This window comes from Pagrus major, chromosome 10 (genome assembly GCF_040436345.1).
Source record: "Pagrus major chromosome 10, Pma_NU_1.0".
NCBI lineage: Eukaryota > Metazoa > Chordata > Actinopteri > Spariformes > Sparidae > Pagrus > Pagrus major.
The window spans coordinates 9,928,834-9,955,614 of NC_133224.1; positions in this window are offsets into that span (position 1 = coordinate 9,928,834).

Consider the following 26,781-nt stretch of genomic DNA (forward strand, 5'->3'; position numbering starts at 1 on the left):
CACCGGCCAAGCGGACAGTTAGTCACTGGAGATATGAACTAATGATAAAATGACACAGAGAGATTCGATGATGTGCGAAAACAATGGAGAGGAGGAGGGCCTAGGGGTGTGGAGAAACGCGCTAAGTCTGTTCTTGTTTGTCTCTCTGGCTTAAAATGCATTTGGCTAAAATCCTCGTGCTTCTGTGTTTGCAGAGATACACGCTGATGCACAGAGGAAGGACTTCCTGGAAGCATTCCACAACCATTTGTGAACTAACTCAAGCGCCAGGCTAAATGTTGGCAATGTAAGTTTCTGCAAACAAAGGATGTGTTGAAACTTTATATTTCTTTATGTTGCAGCTTTGCATTTCTATAGGTTCTACTTTCTATTTTAGGCTCTCGTTAGGTTTAAGCACAAAAACCACTCGGTTAGAGTTCGGAAAAGATCATGTTTTGGCCTAAAATGCCTGTTTTGGTCGTCACAAACACAACTGGAGATGTCCCAGCTTCCCGTCAAAAATATCTGTTTTTCGTTGCCACAAATGCGGCTGGAAAATGTCCAGAGATCGCCTTACAAATATCAAGGGGTTTCACCCTCACAAATGTTGAAACACAGTCTTGAACCAGGGTCACTGGCTTGCCAGTGGAACCTTAACCCCTCCAACTCCTGACATGAGATCAGATCAGTCAGAGTCAGATCATGAAATCTAATGTAAACATTGTGACATGACATGCTTTGCAGAGATGTCAGTATGGTACATAGCATGTGACACGTACAAATGTGAATCTATCAGTGGTTTTCAGACGCATTAACTGCCAACATTTTATCCTGAGTGAACATCTGTCTCTATGCATCTCTCTGCACCCACCTGTCAACTATGTTTTCCATCTTTCCATTTCCCAGTTGCCAGAGTAAAACGTTGGCATTTTTGGTTCCTGCACACCACTGATATGTTGAAGTTTGTATGTGTCACACATACTGTATATCAATATTTCTGCAATATGTGTCATAACACATTCAGATTGCACGTGAGCAGAGTTTGATGGTGGTGGTGTGACGGCTGGGCAAGACAGAGGCCACGTTTCGAGATCGCCCTAACCCTAACAGAGACGGGTAGGCCTCTTGTGCCTAAACCCAACCGGAGCATAACCACAGCGTTGTCACAACATCAAATGGAAAACAGAACCCAAAGACATGCAAAGTTGCAGCATACTCTATCTGTGGTTTGCACAAATGCACATCGCCAACATTTGCTCTGCGGTCGTGTCTAGCTCCCTCCCTTGTCTCCTTTCTCTTATCTCTCCTTCCCCCCTCGTCTCCTCTCCCCTACGCCGGGCCCCGACACAGTAAAGCACAGTGATGATAATGAGCGCTCGTTGGTATTCCCAGGGCGCCTGCTCCTCTGCCATGCTACCACGCTCTGCCTTGCTTCCTCTCTGACATTTATGTTTTCAATTAGGCACCTCTCTGACGAGCCCCTTCCACCTTAACCCCAGCATTAAAAAAAGAAGGAGAAATTATATACATTAATGGAAAAACCCTGTGGGAATTTTTTTTTTTTTTTGCAGAATGCTGTGAGAAACAGCCAGGTGATGTTGGCAGCAGATGCTGTGCATTCAAAGCAGTGTGGATCTCCTGCTGAAAAACATTTTAAATGGCACATCTTCCACAAAATGACTCTGACAGTCACACCAATTGGGGTAAATACAGAGCGCGAGCTCCCTGTCGATTTCCCATTTGGCATTTCTGGGGGTTTTTTTCATGGTGCAGGCTTGATCTGCTCTGCGTTTCTGTCTCTTTACGCAACGCTGTGTATTGCAGGAGAAGTGTAAATGTTTGTTCTGGGGGCTCTGCAGTGGTCAATCCTCTTCCACTGACAGTTTGAGGGCTAAGAAATATTTCCTCAGGAGTTCTGTAATCTACTCTGAGTCCCGCCGCGTGCGTGACGGACTCCCCCCATCCTCCCATCCTCCCTCCGTTTTCACTCGCTTATCCAGCAGCCAATATGTGTGTGTGCATGTGTGCTTGTCTCCCCGTCACACATGCATTTCTCCTCCTCTCCCTCGTCACATGCTGTGCAGAGGTGAAGCGATGACGATGGAGAGGGAAAAGGAGGCGGAGAGAGGGTTGGCTGACTATTTGACTTTCCCGTCTTGTCCCCCCTGTCTTCAGGCATGGGTGGGGGGTGTAGGGTTGAGCCTGCAATTAAGATTCTGCTCAGCCAGCCTACTCCAATGGCTCAATGGGGCGAGAATAAGCAAGCCCACTGGTGATAAATGGCCCACATCGCTGCCCATGTCCTTCCAATATAACCTGGGCATTAATTACACCAATTGGTATTGCACTGTCATCAATATCCATCTGTGCTGTGGCCTATATGCAAGACAGTGTGTATGTGTGTGTGGATTTTGTTGGATGCATCACTCAGGAGGCAGATAGTGCTTGCAATGCACAGGAACACAGTGGAATGGTTTCATCTTTAAAGCAAAACTTCTTCGCCAATAAAATGTACTTAGCTTGTTTGGGTGAGGGTGAGAGTGTTCAATACTGATATGCACAGTGAGTTTTCACTGTGACCGCTCGCTTTAAAGACCCTGCCCTCCCAATTACTGCATCTTAAGCACCTTGCCGACATGATTATGGGTTTTCGCGACTTGTCTAGACCGTCCTACTCTGCATTATCGCCTGTGGGTGTCTGTATATTTTCCCTGCGCTGCTTTTTCCAGCCATGAAGTCTCTCAACAGTAACGAAAACACACTATACAAACACTAAACTTCCAGAAACTTAATCAAGTTAAGTTCGGGTAATCCATCACGCTGAGCGCAAAGCCTTTCATTATTTTTGTCAAAGTTACTCCTCATAACAGCTTTCTCAGCCGTCAGTCAGAACACATCAGAAGGGAGAAACAATGGTATTAAATCGGTGAGACTATATTCCTGGAGGACAGGATGGTGTTATTATGCTCTAAGCAACCCTGATTCATAATCAGTGGCTTCACTGCTGATGAAACCTGCAGGGGGTTTAGGCTCCAGTTATTACCGTAATGTTTGTGTCTTAAACTTGGGAGATTTGATAAATGTTAACAAATTGAACAGATATGCTGGGAAATGGCTTCATTTCAAAACATTAAGGCTTGTAATATAAGACCAACATGTCTCCAATGACCCCCAAATCACTATAGATGACCGTTCCCATAATGACATAGCCTGCCATACTGTATATGACTGTTGGAGTGTACCAAGTTAGGTATACTGGACCTTCATTGTCATGTGATTCTCACTCCCAGCACGTCAAATACTGCAGAGTGGCTAGTTGCCCTACGCTTCTAAGCTTCCCACTGCAGTTACACCTGTAGTGTGGTTGTATAAAAAGCAAGGAAAGTCAGATATAGGGGGTCGTCAGGTAGTCCCAGGAGACTGGGGTTCATGTCCTTTGTGTAACCAAGTGTCACTGTCACTGATTTGTTTTTAAGTTATGTTGCGTATATAAGTTATTGACATTAATTGCGTAAAGTAGGTAAGGTAAGTGACATGACTGAATGTTATTTTCACACAAAACCTTTTGGTGCCTAAACCTAACCAGGAGGGTTAGTAGAGTCTCATAGTTTGAAGCTTAAGGCCTCTGATCAAAGCTGCTGTGGTTGACGAGTTGGTAGTGAGAACAAGTTGTGGTTAGCGCTCGCAGTTTGGTTAAGTTTAGGTATCAAATCTACCTCGTTTGGTTTAGGGAAAGATAATGGTTTGGGTTAATATTAACGTGATCTTACAAAACTGACTTAAGTATGTTGGGACACAAACGGCTGTCTCCTGGGTGATGGTCTGTCTGTGTTTGACCCTCTCATCCACCCCACCTCCTCCATATGCTGACGTTGTCACTTGTAATCCTACAACGTCACCCGACTTCCTCCTTTGCTCCTATCATAATAATTACGGCAACAAGAGGTTGCCCCTAACAGTAATCGGAAATACGTCTTATAATGAGCTCAAGGCTCAGTCAACATATACAGCTGTTTTTACTGATGAGGATGGGCTTGATTTAATATAAATCTGAAAAGGTCTTACTAGAGTAAATGTCGAAAGGTCAGATTATCCAATTTAAAAGTCTATAAATACAAAATTAAGGAGCAGAACATTTGTATTTTCTTCTTTCCAGCCACATTAATCTTTTCATGACCCCCAGACTTATAATGAGACCCCTCCGAGGCACCCTTAAGTTGTAAGTAGTTAGAACTATTGTAGCTAACACTGATGCATCAGTTTAACAATATAATAATGTATCATACTCACAGGGGCCCCTTTTCTGCAGAACAAGTACTTCAACTAATAATACTTCTGTACTTTTCACTTCAAGTTGAATTTTTAATGAAGGACCTTAAATTGTGCTGGAGTATTTTTTACTTTGCCTCAGTGGTACTTTAAAACTTGAGTACTTCTTCCACCACGGCAAATGTAGCCCACCTTAGTGAAGACACACTGCTCTGACACTGTTAAATTTAGCTTTAACATACAGGAAGAAATGTGCAGAACACTCAACAATATCATTTTCACATCGAGTCCAACTAAAACTGACCTCAAAAAGTGCACAACCCAGAATTTGCCTGATCAGATGTTGCTTTCTTTGCCTATTCAGCAGCTGCAGCACAGTATAGGCTGAGGAAGGTGAAAAGAGTGCCACTATCTAAAGTGACTTTGGTTCCAAACTCAGACCATCTGGCCTGTCACTTAACCTGCACCTTTATGTTTGCTCCTTGTCCCGCGAACCTTTACCGTTCCGGCACTGTCGTCCGCTCTTAATTAGCAGAAGTAGATTTCAAGATGGAGTTATGGTTGGCATTTGGAGTTATGGGGCCAGGTACGACTGACGGGAAACTTTTGAGAAGCATATGGCGAACGAGGCCGTTGCCATTCCAAAGTCTTTGGGTTGTTTACTTATGGAGGGCAACTTGAGCTGATGCCTTCTGCCTTCTGAGCGAGAGTTTAGAGTCAGATAGATAAGTTGCTGGATTAATATCAGATGATGTATTATTTTGTGCCTGTATCAGTTGATGTTTATTACTTTGGTGTGTGTTCTGTGTATCTAGTAAATCTAGTTTTAATTTCCAAACTTGTCTGCAAATCAAATCTCTCCCATTGGACAATTAATTACTGGTGTGATATCAAACTGAAAATGTCAGCTGCATGCCTTGACTTTTGCACTGTTGTTGTGCTTGTTATGAATTGGGAATAGGGATAGTGCGGTATTTATAACCAATTGGTTTTGGTGATTTGATTCTGCAAACATAGAGGCAATTCAGGGGAATGAATACAAACAGTTTTTGTCAGACATGACATAAATAATGTAATTTTTCTTGCTTGTTGCACTGTAGTTCTTCATTTCATTGATTAATATCTCCAGCTCATGCTTTTCTACTCTGTCTCATGAGCCGCTAAGGAAACATTCAAGTTTACCAAAGTCAGACACAGCAAGTTAATCAGCCAGCTCTGAGCTGTGAAATGTGTGTGTAGTACATCATGCATTTTGCGGCGAGCCGAGAGGCCATTTGTCAAGATTTATGCGTGACAGAAATGCACACAAAAGCACGAGCTCAACAAACTGCTAATCAACCTTAATAAGCTTTCGAAGTTATGAGTCGTCACGATCACGGAAAAAACACAATCCACCGACATCATCAAATTTCCTTGGGTGGACAGGCTTTAAGAAACTTTGGGAACAGTCATTGAACTCCGAAAAGTCATCAGGGAGGCAGGTGTTTGTTAAATGTATTGAAATTTGGTGAGAAAAAAAAAAAATGATGACAACCTCTATTGTTTAGACAAATGTCACCTACAAGCTTGGCTGAAACTGCCAACACTAAATGAGGTGCTAATTTGACTACATTTGATGAAGCCTGTCAACATGTTTGTGGAGTGTCTGAACATTCAGCAAGGCATTGTTGAGTCAAAACAAAAACATTTGCATGAATGTATAATTTACCTCCCACCAGATATCAAACATTCACTCTGGCACATAAAAAAAACTGTAGCTATTATTTTGTATTTACAGCAGGCCTTTTATTTGATATAAACAGAGAATTATTTGCTCAATAGTGTATGGAAACAAATCAGTTTATCCTCCCAGCCACGCGAGTGGGATGGCTTTATAGATGGTAGTACTGATCTATCAGTCTGTTGGTCAGTCAGTCACTTTGGTTCAGAAGAAAAAATCCCCAGCAACTATTGCACTGACCACAGTGGCATTTTGTACACTCATGGTCGTCAGAGGATATGGACATAACAACCTGCTAGCGCAAATCTTTTCCCTTTGATGACCAAAACTGAAACTTAATGGTGGGCCAGGGGCAAAAAGCAAACGCCGCTTATATTGTTAAGATGCAAAATGGTACAAGGCAAATTTTCAAAGGATCCTGCATATTTAATTTTCACCTCACAAAAAGCAAAACAGCAATATCATTTTTTAAATGTTTTTTTAAGCTTTTTCATGAAAAACATCTGGAGGGTCAATGTAAACTTTATGGCGGGTCAACTTTGGCCGTCAGCCCTGCTCTGGCACCACTATTAAGATGAAATTTGGTACGAACATCCATGGCACCCAGAGTATAAATCCACATGACTTTAGTGATCCTCTGTCGTTTTATTGAATGCCACCAGTGGGTCGAAAATGTTTATTGAACCAGTTAATATCTCAATATCTACCAATTTACACAAATTTCAAGGGACTTCCATGGCCCTTGAAAGTCTTTCAATGATCCCCTGACTTTTCATCTAGTGCCACCATGACATTGACATGTGTGGTTCTAAAAAGGTACACAGTGCAGGATTTTGGGGGATCTTTTGGCAGAAATGGAATACGATATTCAAAATTGGGTTATATCTACAGAGGAAGCGAGTCCTCTTCCACATCGCCTCGCCATGTTTCTACAGTAGCCCAGAACGGACAATCCAAATACTGGCACTAGTGCAGCCTTTCCGATTTCTTTTGTGTGTGCGTGTGTGTGTGTTTTCAGCAGCCAACGAAGGTTTAATGCAAAGTTAGAACGGGAAGGTGAGGGGTATTCAGTTGGTTGCTAGCTTCAACCTCACCGCTTGGTGCCACTAAATGCTACACACTGGACTTTTAAATTAAATGACTCATTTTGATTCCTCTTTATTTGGTGCACACAATTGTAATAACTTTGGTAATACCACTTAATTTTCATGTGGAGCTGTCATCAGGACAATATATTAATTGGTAAACGTGGTTAGCATTATCTGCTCAACATATAGACATTGTCATCATGGTCAGTCCCTACATTGCTGCACACTAGTTAGTCCAACATGTTGTCCGACCACATCAGAAGGCAAACGTGTTTATCGTTGTTCCAAACAGTCACACTGAAAGACGGAGTGAAAAGCTGGCCTTCATACAGAAGGGGGGAGACATGATACCATATAAATATTGGGATAACGGAGCACATTTTCAGACAGCCTCAACTGAAAGGTATTTATAGTGTTTCCCTTGGTTATACACATGTGACAAGCAGTTCTGACAGTGTACACTGGCACCATTAGTCTTGTTTTTCTGCTCAGTCCAATGTTGTTGATGCTCCCTCATTAGAAAGCACTACACTGTGAGCTCATCTCATCTTTTTAGTGAATTTCCTGTTTGGCTATTGGGAGTTTTTTATGGAGAGCCGCAGCTTGGGATGGAAGTATCCGCGCAATTCTGCTTCTCAATATGACCTTCAAAAAGATAAACATGAAAGCATATACACTTTTTTTTCTCCTCATGCACAAACTCACAGATGCTCTCGTCCGTCTCTCTGTAGCTCCCTCTACACCTCAGAGGTCACTGAAATTAGGCCTGTGGACAGAAATATCTCCTTTTGTCTGAGCAGCAGTGGACGGTTTGTCTTCCAAACTATATTTATGAGATCTCATTATTTTCATTTCCTATCCTGTCACTTAGTATTAGGTTTCTTCCGTTCAGTGCACACAGGAATAGCTCCAGTCTTGATATGAAGCCAGGGTCCTCTGAAAGAAATGCATTTCAATAACAAAGGGATATATCACTAAGGATTGGCGGTTTAGTACCGTAAAATATCATTGATTTTGCTCAAATGCTTCAATCTTTTTACTGTGCAGGGATGTACTCGGCTGAACTGGAATGGGAATCAACATAAAATGGGCCACTTATCACAAGCAGGATGGGTCTCTTCTTTAGTCCCTCCCTCTTAATATTGCAAATGAAATTACAAACCGTTGTGTTCCCCAGCACCATGAAAAAATGGAAATGCACAGCGTTAATTCATGCATGAAAGCACTGTTGGTGCTGTTGAAAAATTCCACTGATTCCAGACGCTGGAATCCACCATGGTATTATTCATTAAGACAAGTGAAACGTTGGGAGTCTGCAAGTGTATCTCAAAACAGGGCCAACCATATGTTTAGTGTCAATATGACTTCACGGTTGCCCATGTGGAAAATAGCTGCGGGCCACAGAATGCACACTTGCACAGTGCTGTGTTTAGATAAATAATCTTGAACTGTGAAATGCGAAATAGGAAACGAGAGCCATGTCTAAAAATAATTTCCATCTTGTTTTTTTTAATTGCGACAGAGAGGAAACTAAATGGTTGATTATTACGAGCTGAGGTCTGTTTTTTGGGGGGAGAGGGAAGAGTCGTCTGATTGTTTCCAACGCCCTTGGTGATTCTCCAAGGACTGGCCTGGCATGAAATTGGCAGAAGCAGGGACCGGAGCAAGGAGAGAAGAAGAAAGCAAGAAAATAATGTGCAAGCGAGAACAGATATAACTGTGGGTAAAATGTCCAAGAGTAAAGGAATGGTGTGCAAGAGAGCTGAAATGATGAAAAGACCCTGAAAAAGGAGGAGGATAATTTGAGGTCTGCTGGGTTTCCTCCCAGCCATATACACCCCAGAAACTTTGTGGTTAAAAAAAAAAAAAAAAAACCTCAAAGTTCAACACGAATGACCAGGAGCCTTTAGCAAGAGTGAGGCACGGTAAAGCTTCTCATTAGCGGGAGGTTTCGTACCAAACACATACCACATACACATTTAATACGATTAAAAATGTGCTGAATATTAATACCGCGGTGCTCCCGCTGATTCCAAGATAATTCAGATTTCCTTTTGTTAAATTAATGACTCATTTTCTGGTTTGGTCATCGCTTCTAACTGAAATAATGTTAAGAGTTCTCCGCCAAATTTTACACGTGGAGTTCAACTTACTTGAGGAGCCCTTGTGGAGTTTTGAAGACATCAGTTCACCAGGTAGGAAAGATGCCATCAGGTTGCATGTTGGGAAATGTAGGATCCAGTGTTTTTGGAGCTTCAGCCATACAAGGGACTCATAGTTGGGATACATTGGCCACTACTGCTTTGATTTGGACTTTTCTTTTATTAATCTGACTTATATTAGTTCACCCAAAAATGAAAAATCAGTCATTATGTACTCCACAGATGGAAAGAGCTTCAATTTAAATATACATAAAATGGCTCCATACAGCTTGTCCGGCTTGATTCAAGTCCCCAGATGACCTGAAATCCCAAAATGTATTTAGAAAGATGTTATTTGCACCTTTTCTGAAGCCAGAATATTTACTTCACTAGCTGCTAAGCTAAAAGCGTTAGCGCACGCCCCGTCTGAAGTGGGTACACAAGCTCAACCGTGCATACAGGGTGTAAATAATGGCTTTTCAAATCAATCTGGGATCACAGGGCTTTTAGTTTTATTTCAGTTGTCTTTTTTTTTTTTTTTTTACAATTTTAAACAAGTCTCCAACTAATTCAGTTGTTAAGGAGAATGCTGCAACGCAGTTATGCTGTGAAACTCCAGAAATTCACCTGACTTTCCCTGGGCACGAGGGGGAAATAATGACTGAATTTTCATTTTTCAAGTGAACCTGTCCTTTAATGCGAATAATTTACAAAAAAGTAGCCCTTTAATTGCTAACATGAATGATCAATCAACTCCTGACTGCCAGATCTGAACAATGACTTTGGTAAATGTAATGTCATCAAAACGTATAGAAATGATGCCAAATGTCTAACATCGCAGTTTTTATAGAAGGAAATTTAACTTTAGCATCTGGATTTGTTTGATGACAACAACATCCTGACAAATCACATGCACTTGTTAATTTTATAATCTCTAACTCATCCTGGGACCTCAGGCTTTATGATTTAGATGCCTTAATCCCATTAAATATCAAACAAATCCACCCTTTAGCTGCACACATACAGCCGAAAGGAACGCGAGTCAGTTTTGTCGTTAATAAAAGTCGTTTTTTCATCTGGGGTGTCTCCATTTCAGTACCAATCATGAGGGTAATTATCAACAATCAATACTATTGGACCTTTAAAGCACCACCTATCCCCACTGACAAGGATCATCCTTTCTGTTCTCTCTGTTCCCCTTCCCAGGAGACCCCGTGCCACTGTGTTCCACATGGCCTCCCTCACGGCCCCCTGCTGCTTTTATGGATCAGTTTCATTAGCCACCTAGCTCGAATAGTCCCAGAGGAAAGCCCGAGGGCCGCACTGTTTACTAAATGTGCCTTTTACTGCACATCATCCTTGTAAAAGATGCAAAAACCTCCATTTAGGAAAAGGGAGCTAAACGAGAACGTGCTAATTGGATTGGCATTTCACAAAAGGCAGATTTGACTTCATGCTAATGTGATTGTGCTTTTTTCTCTCTCTCTCCCTGTCTCTCTCTATGCTCAGAGACCAGAATGAGGTGGGTGCAGATTTCGAAAGAAGGCAAGCGTGCGGTTTGTGCTGAGAAGAGTTAAAAAGAGTTTTTTTTCCTTCTTGAAGACAGATGTGCTTACTTTTCAAAACACTTGCCAGTCTTTTGGTTTGGGCTTTTGTGTGTGTGTGTGTGTGTGTGTGTGTGTGTGTGTGTGTGCGTTTGTCATTACGAGTGTCTCTTAAAACCATTTCAAAAAAGCTCTCCTGAGTTGCATATAAACTGTACCACAGACTATTTTATGTGCTGTTACCACTCATCCATCTTATTCTTAGGCACGGCTGAGGGTTATATTAAATTAATCTGCTGTCTTTTTGTGACTATTTATGATTATCATCCAGTTTATTCTTAGGCAGGGTGTGGGTTATACAGAATTTTTTTTCCAAAATCTTTGTGACAGTTTGCAAACATTCACAATCATGGTGTTAACATTGACTTATCTGATTATTTTCTCATCTGATCCTCGCGGAGTAAATCTCATCTCCGCCTGATTTCTTATAAATCCCTCCACTGCCCTCCGATGCTATTGGACTAATCAACCTTATCAGTTGTTTGAGTCCCGAGCACTACCCAATTACAACCTCAGTGGATCTTAAGATGCTGACGAGTGTGACGGCATTACTGTCCAATCACATACCCGCCACTGACACTCTGCTTCGGACTCATCGACCCGCTGTCTCCTAATCCTGCTCCAAGAATCCGTCGGAGATGCAGATGGAGTTGATTCCGAGCGTCTTCATTTGTTTTTCTGCAGCGGCTGATGTATAGGCCGAGGCTCCCTCTCCCTTTCTCTCTCTCGGCTGATTAAGACTGATCCTCCGGCAGGCCACACCAAAGCTAAATTAATCATCCCAGAAATGGGTTACATGTCAATTTTGTTGTGATAAGTGTTGAACTGGATAATGGTTGTCACGCTATGTTGGATGAGGGGAAAACAGAGAGGGTAAGGGACGACTTTTCTGCTGATGCAACCAATATGGATCTAAATGGTATGGATTGTCCACTGTAGAATATGGCAAGCAATTTTTTTCAAGTTTCAGAGTGAAAAACACTTTATCCAGGAAGGTCTTTCAATGAACTGAATAACAACCTGGTATAGTAAGAAAATGTGCATTTCAACTGGTTCTTAGCATCTGAATCTCAACCCAAGCAGGAGGGAAAATGCGGTTTTGCACATAAACAACCCCAAAAGGAAAAGTAAGGGCAAGAGAGTTGTTTTCATCTTGTAGTAAACAAAACATTCCCCTGCGGGGTGAAATCTCCTCGAACATCTGGCTCCATTATAGGCCCCTGTCCAGTCTGCACTCGCTGTAGAAGCTAATTAGAAAGAGGGAGCAGATGAGGGGAAAGAGCGAGGGCAGAGAGAGGAAGACCCAAGATAGAGCTCCAGATTTCTTTTTTGGCCGGTAATAAACGACCCACATTTTCTTTAAATCTACTCAAATATATCTCGGAGGCTTCGTACGAGCTACAAGGCAGCAGATGAGAGAGAGGAGTGAGTAAAGAGTATAGGTCTGCCCCTGTCTCCTGCTTTGATGTTTAGTAAGTGGTTCAGTCATTGACTATCAGAAAGGATTTCAACTATTTTTGCTATTTCTGATGTTGTCTTACCAAAGCTGTGTCACGCCCCACAGCTCTTAAGTGCCTGCAGTCAAACCATAAGTCTGGAAAACAACTAAGGCCTATCTGACATTACCAATCCTATCACCACAATATACCCTAAATATCTATTTTTCACAGTTTCACAGTAACATCTGCATTTCTAGGCATGCACTCGCTCATCACAGAGTCTCATCATGAAGTCATGGTGCCCAGACTATCATGGTGAGCCCCTCACTTCCTGTTGCATCACCGTGGGTTTCACATTTGTTGTTTCTCAACAACATTCGGATTGTTTGGACACCTTCCTGGCGCCAATCATCAACATTTTAGCTGGTTCAAAATATTTGGTTGCTGCAAAACTAATTACATTCCCCATCTGTCTCAACTCCACTTTATTGTAAGTGCTGAATTGCAAATATTAGCATGCTAACACACTAAACTGAGATTGTGATTGATGGTGAGTATTCAACCCGCTAATAATAAGCATTGTATCAGTGTCATGACAAGTATTTTTCACTTCTAATATCAATATTTATCTCAAAGCACTTCTATGCCGAAGAATATCCTCACAGAGCTGCTAGCATGGCAGTGCTAACTAACCGAAAGCTATCTGTTCAATCCTATTGATAAAACCAAGTTCGGTAAATAGTCAATTGAAGCTAGCTCCAAAACAGAGTCAAACCCCATAGACCCTCGAAATGCCAAACTTTACAGCAGTAGGCTAATAAACATGTTTACAACATGGTACAAAAAACTGGTTTGGTTTCTTGAGCTAATTTTCCTGTTCGTGATAACTGTGAGGGGGTGACCTTTTATACAACTCTCTCATTTAAATGAAATTAAGACTTGAAGTTACGCAAGGTATGGCTGCTTTGAGTAAGAGCTAGCTAGGCTTGATTTGGCCCGTCTTAGCTCCACCACGCCATGTCTTTGGATTAGCTTTACGATTAGTTAGGAGTCAGATACTGCCAAGATGGCGACAGCCGGAGGAAACTAAATGAAACGATACTAAAATATGACACTCACCCAGGCTACGGTTCTGTTCAGCTTGCTGCCATCTGGCAAAAGATACAGAAGTATCTGCTGCCCTACCACCAGACTACAGAGCTGCTTCTTTCCTCAGGCTGTGAGACTCCGATTCATTCTCAGCAATCCACTCTATGAAATTGTTTGTTTAGTTTCTTTTCTTTTATGTAGCACAAAGAGACTTAAATCAGTTTGTTTTACAACCCAGGTGTAGTAACATTACATAAATAACCTTTTCTTCACCTTTAAGTCTTCAGGAACAAGTGAAAACCTCCACTTTTGATCACTAAGCCAGAGTCACACGACACATAACTGTCGTTTCATTTAACAGAAGCTTCAAGCTCGAAGCAAACTCTGTAGGTTTACAGGGCAAAACCTTAAAACCGCAGCTCCTGTGATCACATCATTGTAAACAAGTCTGCCAGAAGCATCTGTGATTCCCATCTGTCCTCCCTGATAAGCAGGAAGAGCCAACAAATGCAGATTGTGAGTGCACACTGGCACTGTGTACCATATAATCAGTGCCTCACACCTCGGGGTCAAGCAGTCAACAGGAAGAGACGTATAGACCCAAGTATGTGACTTTACAGGTATGAAAATAATCAACTCAGTAGAAGGTGTGTGTGTGAGATGACAGATGGGGTATGCATTCAGTCTATTCTCTACTTTGTCGCGCTCACAGACCTTTCTAAGTACCAATCATGAACTCAGACGACTCAAAAACAACATAACTGGTTTTAAATGAGTCATCAGTCGTCACTCACAATACATCTCTGCTGGGGAGAAGGAGAGAAAAACCTGTTGAATGGTCGGGGTTTCAACCATGACACCTTTTACACAAATCTCCTTAATACTCCACTCAGACTTCCCTTGCTTGGACTGAGCATCAGCAACAAAAGGCCGGTGACCTCCCTGCAAACATACAACTGTCGCATGCTATCACTCAGGAGTGGCTGAGCCTATAGGGCTCCACGTAGCAGACATCAAGCTGCTTTGTGTACTGCAGCTATGAGCCTCACAATAACATGTCAACACATGTCAACACACGGAAGACAAGATGGATCTCTTTGCTTTCTCCCCTGTGGGATGAGGATTGAATTCCTCAGGCTGAAATGTTGTTCGGATGACAGTTCAGTCGCGAGCGCGGCACGCCTTAGGTCCCTTATGGTAAGGCTGCAGCTCAAGTGGACGAAAAGTGCGCACAACGCTGTCTTAATTGACAACAACCTGAGCGAGGTCTGCCCAGCGGCCCCTTTAAAAAGGGCCTTTGACAAAACCAGGGGCCGGAGCAGAGCACCGCATCGCCGCGCATTTCCGCCTCGTTGGAAATATTTCAGGAGAGGATGTTAGAAACCAATCTCTCCCCAAAGCCCTCGTGACAAGCAGAGATTGCTGACGCATACACTTTGATAGTCGAATGTGACAGAGCGCTCGCCAGCAGAAGCTGCAGGAAAGAGAGCGCACTGTTGAGCAGCTCACCAAATCGGCTCCTCTCTCCTCGTATCACTTGTGAAAGCTCAACAATTTACCTTGTAAGCAGAACGGCGCTGCGCATGTGCGTTCTGCAGAGTCTGCACCGCAATATCATAAAATCCGAGAGATCTCTCACATTTTTAGGCTGACCTCTAATCAGCAATCGGTAAATTTGGCTGGAACTGTGCTCCCCTGTACTGCGGGACTGGCCCCGGGCACACAGCTGAGTCATTTTGGTGTGGAGCTGCCATGCAGTCTGAATATCATCCTCTCATGTCAGTGACAAAAATCTCCCTGTGTGACTGTTGGTGCAAAAGTAAATTTGGTGTGACGTGCTTTCTCTTCACTTTTGAGGAGTTGGCACCAAAATCTAATATTCCATTAACTTGAAACTAACCCCCCTCTGGGCGGCATGGCAGCAAGTAATGTGACAAATCTGAGCTGATCCCAAGAGGGGGGATGTATTGCCTCAAAATCCTCAGTTAGTGAAGAGGGAAAGTGAAGGTACACATAACATAAAAATGGCTTCCACTGTGTTAGCGATTTTGAAAGAACCCGTGAATGTCGCCGCAATACAGTCAAAATATGATGAAAACAAAGTACTTACTGCTAAAATCTGCTGCGACAGCTAATTTCCTCGAGCCAATCACCGGTGGTCAGCATTGTGAAATTAACTGCGAAAAAGTTAAGAATATATTTGAGGAATTAAGGGCAGCTCTGTAATGTAATTTTCCAACTTTAATTCACTGAAATAGTCATTAAGGGAGCTACTCAGGTGAAAACAGTCTTAAAGCTTTTCTTACATACAATATGTATGAAGCAGTCATCCAATTAGCAGAGGCGTCCACACCTGGGTTCAGGCAAGAAAATGGAGCCCGATTTAGAAGTGCAAATGTGGACATTGACGCGGTAGAAAGTTGCGACTGGAGTGAAACAGATGCAGATGTATGAAGTGAGGCGTGTCTGCGTGAGTTGAAAATGACTGACGTGACACCTCGGCCCAGCTCCTCCTGCTGTTACAACACCAAAGATTGCTTTAATAGTCATTCTTCACTTGAATAGATATTCAATCTGTACTATTATGTGGTACTACTATGTGGTACTGAGCATTGTTTAGCTGATTTCCCTGGAGACACTGGCCTATGTTGTCAGATCAATGTTACATATAATCAATCCTAAGTACAATACCATTATTTGGAACGTTTGAAACTGATTCATTCCTAAAACAATTTTGCTCATCAATAATTCTCACATTTGTTTGTGTCATTGGTGGAAGATCCTTCAAGTATTAATGTTCTTTTCTTCAGTAGAAGAACCAATACAGTAATGTGAGAATACTTAAAGATGCACTATGTAAGAATTGGACACCTGCTGATTTCATACTCCCAAGAAATAGGGGCAGCATATCACCAGAGTAACTGCTAACTGCGGCTAACTGTATTCTATTTATTACAGCAATTACTGTGGCTTCTCTTAGCTAGTTAGCTCAGTTAGCCATGACGCTAGCCGGTCAAGAGGATCATTGGTGTTTACACCGCTACCACAGGAGCCTTGGACCGCTGGGAGAAAGAAGTTTGTGGACCCAGTGCTAGCTGGTTAGCATGCTAACTTTAGTAGATATCTCTACAACACAATTCATACTGTTAATTCTTTGCATTCTGTTGATAACGAGTTTTTTAGGAAAGTTTTATACCAAAATTCTTCCATAATGCACCTTCAAAGCATTGAAAGTAAAGAAAATTTACCCCCATGACTGATTGGGAACCTGTGGCCCAAAGTACATTACCGTTAAACAAGCTAGACTTTAAATATTTTAATTGCGTGTACATTTTCTATCCAATTGTATTACAAAGGTTCAATGTAAAGTCAGTATGTATAGATCAAATATCTAGATGTTGGATTTACAACAGGTGTCGTTTGGTAAGTTTATCTAAATGGAGACTTTTGTTTGGGGCCACATTGTTATCGCACAGTCATTTTTATGCAAGCTGGCTGCTACCGGCGAGCTACACGCGTCACGCTAACCTCCCACTGTAATTCTGTGCGTTGAATCGCAGCTTGGATTAATCCCGTGGCCCTAACCTTTCCCTCTCGCTGTGGAGAGAGCAATTTGCCTGATTCTGTCGCCGCCGTGGGTGGCTCTCCGCCCGATGACATCTCCTGCTGTGCGCCCAGCATCGGAGGCCAGCGCGCTCCCTCAGGGGTGATCAAGATGCCAGAAAAAAGCTCACTAACACCTGCCACCGAGAGCATTGTGCTGATTAAGGGAGAACTTTGACTCTCAGCCGACAAGAGCAGAAGGAGAGGGGGAGTGAGAGAGGAAGACAGAGGAAGCTAGCGGGCGTGTTGGGGGTCAGGGGCGACAGTCTTGTTATGCTGACAGGATCGCCAAAGTCACGACACTCCAAGCGCCCCATTTGCATGAAACTCCAACATTTTGTTCTTGTATCAGTGGGTAGAGTCTATCTAAAGCCCTCAGTTCTTGAAACAACTGTGTGATGCGCTGGGGTTGAGGATTCAAGGGCCTGCGCATGAGCTGCTCTAGTTCACACTCGCTAAATTGGCCGGTAATCCCGGTGAGAACATGCTTCAGCTGCTTGTACATCCAGACAGTGTCTTTTATGTGCTTTTAAGGGAGTCTCTTCCGGATGATATTCTTAATGAGCCTCAGAGGAAGCCCCTGTCATCATTAGAAGACCCCGTGGGAAAACTGCTCGGACCGCTTCCTCCTCGACCCCGCCCTTACGTTTGACGGACAGAGGGGATGAGGCGGGCCGACCAATGAGGCTCAAGAGCGGGCAGCTCTGCCTATTAGAGGTCAAGAGCTCCGGCGCTGACCCTGTCAGCGGCGCCCAACCCTAATTGACCACATGCAGAGAGAATCTGTTGACCCCGGGATGGCCTTGGATGATGAAGATGGGAGAGAGAGAGAGAGAGAGAGAGAGAGAGAGAGAGAGAGAGAGAGAGAGAGAGAGAGAGAGAGGAGGGAGCCTGGGAGACAATCTGAATGACATTATTTGTTCAAGGCGATCCTTTTTCACTGGCTTTTTGTTCTTCCATTTATTGATATTCAGGCGGGGGAAAGTGCCTATAAACAGTCAGTTGCGAGTAGTTAGCTGAGCCATTGTAAACAGAAAGTAATTCCATTATTTTGGCTCAGTCAATTTCAAAGCCTAATCTGCAAAGTTAGAACGGGGCAATTATTTCCCAGCAACCGAAATGAGTGTGAATGAATATTAAATATTTCTTGTACTTTTTCTAAGACCGTTGCACAACACACTGTGCCCCACCCCCCCTTCTTAATTAACCCCTTCTTCTACTGATTCAATGACAGAGATCCCCTTTTCCTTTACAGGATTACAATTACATACTAATCACTGTTTGGAGCCTTTTCTGTGTTTGTGTAAGCCTCTAATCACTGTGCTCTGCTTTTTGGTGGGCTCCATGCTGGGTTTCATTAAGGAACAGCGCTCCCCCACCTCCAACCCCTGAACCAAACGGGTTCTGGGATGCTACTGGGAGATTGCTGGCAAGATGTGTTGATTGTAACTCATTAAGCCGAGGTAATTAGGGCCTGGGAGATAACTTTATCGCGGTTCGGTGACATTTTTTCTGAAGACGCCACCGTTTGAAATAAGAATTAACGTTAATTGCGCCACGGTGCAAAACACAAAGCCCTATGCTAAGAAGATGTTCAACAGCTAGCCTAGAGACTTCTAAGCCAAGCAGTATCTCTGCTTTCAATAGCATGAAAGGAGCGGCCTATTTTGTCGGACAATAAGAGAATTTGTAATTACAGTTTTCCAAAGTATCCAAAGCAAATTAATACGCTTGAACCTAAAGGATGAGAATATAGCGTGACTGGAAACTAATACAGCGTGTTTAACAAAAGCGCACTTAAGAGTGTGATTAGTCTTCCGCGTAAGTCGCCATTTTCTTCGACACGGCGTCACGTCGGCTTGCATTCAGCAAGCCGCACGGCCGCTCAGATTAAAAAGGTTCTCATTGGTGCAATGCAACCAATGCATTGACAATAGTTGATGAAAACAACCAATTTTCACTTACTTAAACAGTCTGTGCATGAAATGAAACAAAGTCTCCCACCGTTTAAATGGACTCGCTTGTGATTATATTGCAAAGTGGAATGCGTTTTATACTTCAGTGAGTTGGATTCCGCAGTTTCGGGCGATACATGGTCAGGGGAGGTTGCGGGGAAAAAACATAATTACAAAATCTAGTCAAGCCTAACAAAACAGTGCTTAGAGCCTGTACGACTATTGCTGCCGAGCGACCCTTTTTGTCACTCCCATTATTCACAGTCTGTGCGAAGCAGGCAGGAATTAGTTTATTGTAATTGTAGAACAGAGTAATGCGGGGGGATAGTTATAGGAGGACAAAACCGCGACTGAGACGGAGGAATTTGTGTGCACAGGCCTAATTGAGTGGGAGCCAAGGTTAGAATCTTCAATACCCCCTCTGCTCATTTTCTTCCAATTGGCTAAGTGTCGACCTCTTGAAAGTATAAAGGTCATTACAACTTAAGTATGCCTCGAGTCATCCGTCACACAAAAGGTGTGCATCAATAGGCGCAGTGGGCCCATACACCTGGTGGAGATAATACACCTTTTCAATCAATGCTGGACTTTATGGGAGTGGCACCTGCTGAGGTGACATTCAACTCGCAACTTAAATGATTCGTTTAATCCATAGCGTGTAATTATGACAGGCAGTGGTAATATCAGATGAATGTAATTTAGATCTCTATTACCCTTAATGTCCTAATTTCCAAGATTAGAAAAAAACGCTAAGGACTCCAGATGGAATACAGGTACCACCTGGATAGAAAAGGCTGGTGTACATGCATGCATACAGCCACACACACACACACACACACATTTGACTTTGCCTATTCTTTAATAAAACACACAAAAAAAACCTTGGCTATAATTGGGACAACACATTCAAAATTGTAATATAATGCAATAGAGAAGGAAAACTCACCACGTTATTGGATTGAGGCAGAAATGCCCGTCTTGGGTGCATGCCATCTGTCCCTGGGAATCAATCAATCGCCGCAACCCTATTACACCACAAATGAAGAGAGAGACAGAAGGGAGGCAGGGAGGACAACTGTAGCCTCCTTCTGAATGACTTTACACAGCTTAGTGCCTCTTAGCATATCTTGCATCCTGCCATCAGTTGGTGAGGAAGTGACGCCGCTGATCACAAAATGAAGTACGATACATCAACTCGTGCAAATCACACAGACCTTTATATTTATTCTGAAACTGCGTGGACGCAACTTTGCACCCTCTGAATCTACGCCCTCAATGCTACTATAGATGCTGGTGTAGTGCTGTAAAAGCAGGGGTCTTGTTGCCATGTCTGAAACTGAATGGACGGCACTGGTGTTGGTCGTGCGCTCACACGTTTAGGAGGATGCATGAACAGTGGCAAATCGAGCTTCTGCACGATTGTTTTTGTGTCGATTGTGGAGACTGCTTTGGGGTGTCTGGGTAGAACCCAATCCTAAAAGCAAACTGAAGGCCCTGTCCAAATATTATCGTGCATTTTAGCCTTTTGAACAAACGTCAAAGGCGTTTTAAGTCACGGAAAACGGACCTTGGAAAACTCCTTCCAGGGTAAAGATATTCTGAAACAGAATTATATTACTGACAGTATTATATCTTGTAGTATTTGAGTTTGTAGATAGACCGAATGGATGTTTTATTGTCTATATTAGAGACACAAACGCATATTGAAGTACAGTGATGGAAGAGAAAGACAAAATGGCTGTTGACAGTTGGATACTGTGAAGAGCAGTTACAGTTCTGTGCCTTATCATTTTTCATCTATGCGCTTGCAGGTGTGTTCAGGTGTTGTTTCAAAAATGCTCATGTACGTGTGGACATGGCCTGAGGTCAGACAGGTCGAGTTATCAAGCTGGCAGCTGAGATTTAGTAAAGAAATGGAAGGCTTGAATGAAAAGGGAACTGAGACCATCGTTAAAAGGGATAGTTATGCAGAGACAGAACTTGTTCTAACGTGGATTCTTCCCATCTAACTCTTGTCAAGTACACAAATAAGCACATTGTCCACAATGTTGATCTTTGACTTTAACAATTTGGATTGTTGGGACCAGGTCACACAAGACAAAGAGCTGGCAAACTCAGCGAGGGCCTCTAGTGGACAGGTGTGGAACTACAGAAAACAAAACAACCCATTTGAAAAGGGTCGACATTGAGTACAATTTCTGTTGCAGCATCGCTTCTTTATACATTTTACACAATTTAAGATTAGAATTTTGATTTGATTGTCCTAAATTTTAAACTATGCAACTAACTTGTATTAATATCTTGTATTATATAGTATACAGTACCTCACAGTGATAGTATATGGTGCGGATTTGATACACAGACACTACAGGGAGGGATACGCATAAGCAGGGGGAGACAGACAGTGCAGTGCATGTGTAAGTGTGTCCACTTAGATGGATAAGGCACTCATCAAACCACATGAGTGTGCTCACACTGAGCTAATTGAAGAAGAAGAAAAATCCGCCTCCAGCTGATAAACAACAACATTAATTGCCATCATTTGGCTTGAAAGTCACCAGCACTCCGTCTCCCCTCTCTTATCTTCATGTATTTCTGTCTCTCCCTTGAGAAAATCATAATTGAACAGTATTTTGCCGCGACACACACTCAACCCTTGCCGACTTCTGCTCAGCAAACAGGACCTGGTCGCTTCCTCCTCCAGGCCCAGAAACTTCCAATGTGAGAAGCAGGAGTTGACGCCTGACCACATTTGTTGTCTCGATGGTAGAAATAACTGTAATTTACCATGCCACTGCGTTGACCTTATTAGGCGGTGAACAAAAGCACTGCCACTTTTTTGGACTTCCTCGAGGCCAATGTCGAGCCCTTGATGATATATAATGCCACTTGGCAGGCAAGTTAATTATAAGCTGGCCCCTAACACTTGGCGTCGGAGGAGCCCGCCATCTGAAGGCAACGTGACTGCGGCGGTGTGTCTCTGTCTCTTTATGTGTGTGGGCAGTGAGGAAGCAGGGTAGCACTGTTATCCAAACTGTCAGAGTCACTTTCAAAAGAGTTGGTGAGACACGATGTCCACACCTCTTACACACACACACTCGCAGACACACACACACACACACACACACACTGCTGCAGATGCCAGCACACAAATACAGGGGAAGCTGGTGGAACCCAATTAAGACGCACATGGACGAGCTGACATTGTCTTTCTGCAGACAAACATCATTGTGTCGTTTGCAGCAAATGTGCAAACTGTGGTTTGTGGGCTAAACATACATTTCTCATGTTCAAATATTTAATGCCACTCACGACAAATGTCAAAGCTATGACAGACAGTCAACAACTCAAACTGACATTGGTCAACATCGCTATAAATGTGCCAGTGTTTCCCAAAAGAGAAGGTTGTATGAGTTTACATTGTCTTACACCGGTTATTTTTTGATCTGGCCGAAATTGCATCCATTTCTCTACATCCTTATTGCAATTAAAGTAATTCATTTGTTTGTTTGTGGTACAATATATTAGGGTTGAGCAAAATGTGTTGAATATACCACATATGACGATGTGAATCATCGCGATGGACGATGGCATTACTATACGTTTCTAAACCTGAGGAAGTGTGCTTCCAGAGAGTTGCCATAAGGCAGTCGAGTTGCTCATTAGCTCACCGCTGTAGTCACTAATGCTTCCCACCGTCGCTCTGAAGGCAACCTCCAACTATCTGACCCAGCTGAGAAAAACTGTCTCCTGTCGTTGGCGAAGGGGGTCAAATGAACTCTCACAGCTCTGCCTGGTGCATCAGACATACATCCCTGTGCCGGCTTTAAAAAGGGTCTTTGTATCCGCACCACATGTCCGTAACTTACCTGCGTTCAGCTTCAGAAGCTTGAAACAAACTAAGCCGACGAGCTATACCGAGGATGCTAAGCTAAGAAAGCCCGAAAACAATAGCGCGATTGAAAGAACGACGCTGGATTAAAATGTGAGTTGGAAGGTGGTGAAGGAAAAGTGGAGGTCCGCGCGAGACCGATTTTGACTTGATTTTTTGGCTTCCCCTCAGAAAAGAAATAATGCCGCCAACACTTTCACCAAGCATTGCAAATCTGTCAAACCCTCCAATACATATGCATTTCTGAATGTTTGAAACCTTGGAAGAGAAGAAAGGAATGCACTGAGTTACTCCTGGCTTCGATCAATGGCTTATTTGAGTAAGTAATACCTCATATGTTAGCAAAAGTCAAATCATTTTCCTCTGTCAGTTGACCAATTTCATTTATCGTTTAAATCAAGGTCTTTTGAAGAATCTACACCCATTTGAATCCAGTCTTGATCCTTTAATTCATACTTACTTTGATACATCGCCTCCTTTTCAGCCATGAGTGAAAAGCTTTCAGTGAATTGGGATTAATGCTACAAATAGCGTTTGACAGAGTTAAATGCATGAAATATTCCCTTTGTATAAACATCACTTTTGTTAATAGACTTTGGTTTGGACATTGGACATATATTTACTGACTTGTTTTCTAGCTGGAATGAAAATAAGCTATCTGCACTTATGAAAAGGTATAAACTGTTTTTGAATTCGTGGCTACCGGTCATCAGGGTTGTTTTTAAAAAAAAAATGCATATAAAACAGGGATTTTGTGATCAAGCAAACCGAGTATGTACTCGGGCTAACTCTATATCCTTATGTTCATGTTTTCCGGCCAGCTTCACTTCCAAGCTAACACCGTATTTATGTCCTCAGAATTACAACTAATCTCCCCATCAAACAGACAAGATTTACAGCAGCTTACAGGCAGAGAATCCAGTTTGGCTTCGCCTGTAACAAGCCGAGCCATCTCCCCCTTGTCTTCCATCAATCTGACAGTCGACATCGCTTCAATAAACCTGGCCCCGTCTAGACTCACTCTTGCAGATTTAATTCAAACAGCTGTTCACTCCTTACTCCAGACGCCCTGAGCACTTCCACTGAGGAAGGATTGGGAAGTAGGGGGCTGGGTGGGGTTCGGGGGGGGGGGGATTCATGCCTATCTGGAGGATGCATTCTGGAGGCACGGGAGGAAGTGACCTCGAGGGATACGAGGATGTCAACTGCTAGTTAGCTACACATTTTGGGCTGTTTTGTTTCTGACTCTCATACAAATTGCTCTGGCCCGAACAGCTGTTGCCGCTGCTTTTTTAGAGCACGGGGGGAAAAAAAGCGATCCATGTTGCTCCCGCTCTGAATTGTTAATTTGCAGGATGTTTATTTATGCAAGATGTGTTTAATGTGTTTTACTGCCAGAACATTGTGTACTCCTACAGTGATGTACCACCCATCATCAACACAACCCATCATCCACGTATGTTCTCTTCTATTTAACCCTAACCCTACCTGTCTGCTTCAAGTGTTTATTTGTTAGCCTACTTTACAGTTTATTCATTACTCTCACCAAGGCTATACCTAGTTGTTTTTACTTTTAGCTATCCGTTTCAACTATTTAACCCTTACTTTTAGCTAACAAGACTATTTAATCTTTCAGTTTTACCTAACTATTAACATTTGAGTCCATTGTTCTTAACCATGTTTCAGCGCTGTTCTTGCTTTTACTATTTATCCATTAGCTACTTTTAGCTAACCCTTTAATCTTTTAGTTTTAGTTAACTATTAACAGTTTATCCATTACTTTAAGCCATCTATTTCAACATTAACTGTTTTTACTTTTAGCTATCTGTTTCAACTAGGGTTTTTATCCATTACTTTTAGCTTTAGCTCACTATTAACAGTTTATCTATTCATTTTAGCTCTGTACTCCATTAGTAGGCTACTTGTGGCTAACCATTTTAGGGGGACAGCTACCATTCCAAAACCCCTCCATTCCAAGGCCAAAAACTTTTTCAAGTGTTAAATCATGACTTTTGGCTAACTGTTGCAAACATTTACTTGGCCTACTGTTAGCTAACTACTTTAACTACTCTGCTTGGTTACTGTCAGCTAATACTCGTGCGGTCTTTTTGGTTAAAAAAAATAAAAATAAAAGATCAGCGTCGCTCCAATTTGTTTCTGAGGGTTTATTTTCCTTCTAAGCACAAATTTGATATGTAATATAATTTCAGTTACCTAATGCGTTGAGTTACTCCTCAATACCCCCTTGCAACTGCAGAGGTACCCCCTGGGGTGTAAGTACACCTGGTTGGGAATCACTGTACACACTGTGTGAGTACATCAGTGAGTCTGGGGCGTCATGTGCGCATGTGTTTGTTGTGCCTCATCGACCATCTTGCCTCGGCTCTGACCGTGCTCCTCGGCGGGTGGCCGGGCGCATTGTGTGTGTGTCCTCCGCAGTACAACAGGCAGGCCCGGGCTCACGGAGCAGATTGCCTGGCTGCTAAAGAGGTGCTGAGGCCTGTGGTGCACCCCCGCCCTCCCTCCACCCACCCAGTGGAGCTCCGCAGATGCCCAGGTACAGTAAGCGCTCTTGTGCACACAAGCCCCTGCCAGTAGACGGGTTGGGTGGAAGGAGAAGTGACAAGCACGGCCCCACGCTGGTCTGCAAGCTGCGCAGATCTGCTCCCTCTGCCGCTCTCTCTCGATTCACTTTGTATCTCGCTCTCTCTCTCTTCTCGTCCTCCTTTGCCCCAAACTGGATTGAGGAAGAAAAGTGGAAGAGAGGGAAAAGAGGGACGGATAGAAGGGAGGGCGCATGGGGGAGGGAAGGAGGCCCAGTGTGAAAGAATTGTGTTGACAGTGGGAGAGCCGGAACAGAACGGTGAATGCCCTTCATTATGAACAGTTGGAGGCCGCGCGTGGCAGCCCACATCTGTCTCACTCATGTTTGTGTGTATGAGTGTGTGTTATTTTTTTTTTCCTTTTGTCTTTTTGCCTCTTTCCTCTTCTTCCAGCCCATCTTGTTGAAACACCTCTGAATCATTGCCGCCTCATAACCATTTCTTCATTACAATACTCTTGATGGAAACAGCCATTATTCACTGTAGCTAAACTAATTTGGTGTGAATACTGATTTTTTTCCCCCCGCTCTTTTCTGCCTATTGTAGTAATTTCTGAGAAAATGACAAATGGATAGCTGAATGGTGCCTCTGCCTAATGCAATGTAATGAATTCTGATTGGAGTAGAATGGAGTGCATTGACTTCATCACCCATAGCAGTGTTTCAAACGTTCACCGTGGTCAATCACATTATCCTGGGAGTATCCGGGATGCATGAGAAAAAGAAGAAGTTTTAAAAAGCAAGAGAAATCAGCAAGAAAAGGAAGTCCTGACGGAGAGGGAGTACGACGAGGAAGAAAGAGACCGGCAGAAGGGGCAAGCAGAAGGAGCGAGAGAGGAAAAACACAAGAGAAGGTGAAAATGGCAGAAAGGACATGCCATAGTGTGAGCACAAATCCATTTTGGCTGTGAATCGCCGCTTTTGTTTGGCATGGCATCAGGCAGGGACAGTAGCATGATGGGGTTTATGGTGACAAACCTTATGACAGGAGATATCAGAGCTCAGTGGTGAAACAGCACATATGGACTGGCTGCTACAGCGTGCCAAGTATCATGATGTGAGGGAGTTAACTTGCATAGAAAGATAATTAAAGAGGAAGTTAGTGTGGATATCCGTGCATACTGTATACTGTGACTTATTAAATGTTTTGTCTAATCATTTGAGGCTAATTTAGGATAGTTATTCTAGTTTCAGTTTAGTTCTGGAAGTACATTTCTTCTGAAAATGAGTTTTGTACTGAATTAAACGCATCATTACATCGTACAAAAGAAACATTTTTGGTAATTTTCGGTAATTTTGGTTAGTTTTGCTGCTCTATTTCCTAGATTCCAAGAGTGAATTGTTGTTTCTCACATTTTTATGTTTTCACCAGTGCCTGTTTGGTAGTCGTTTGTTTGGTT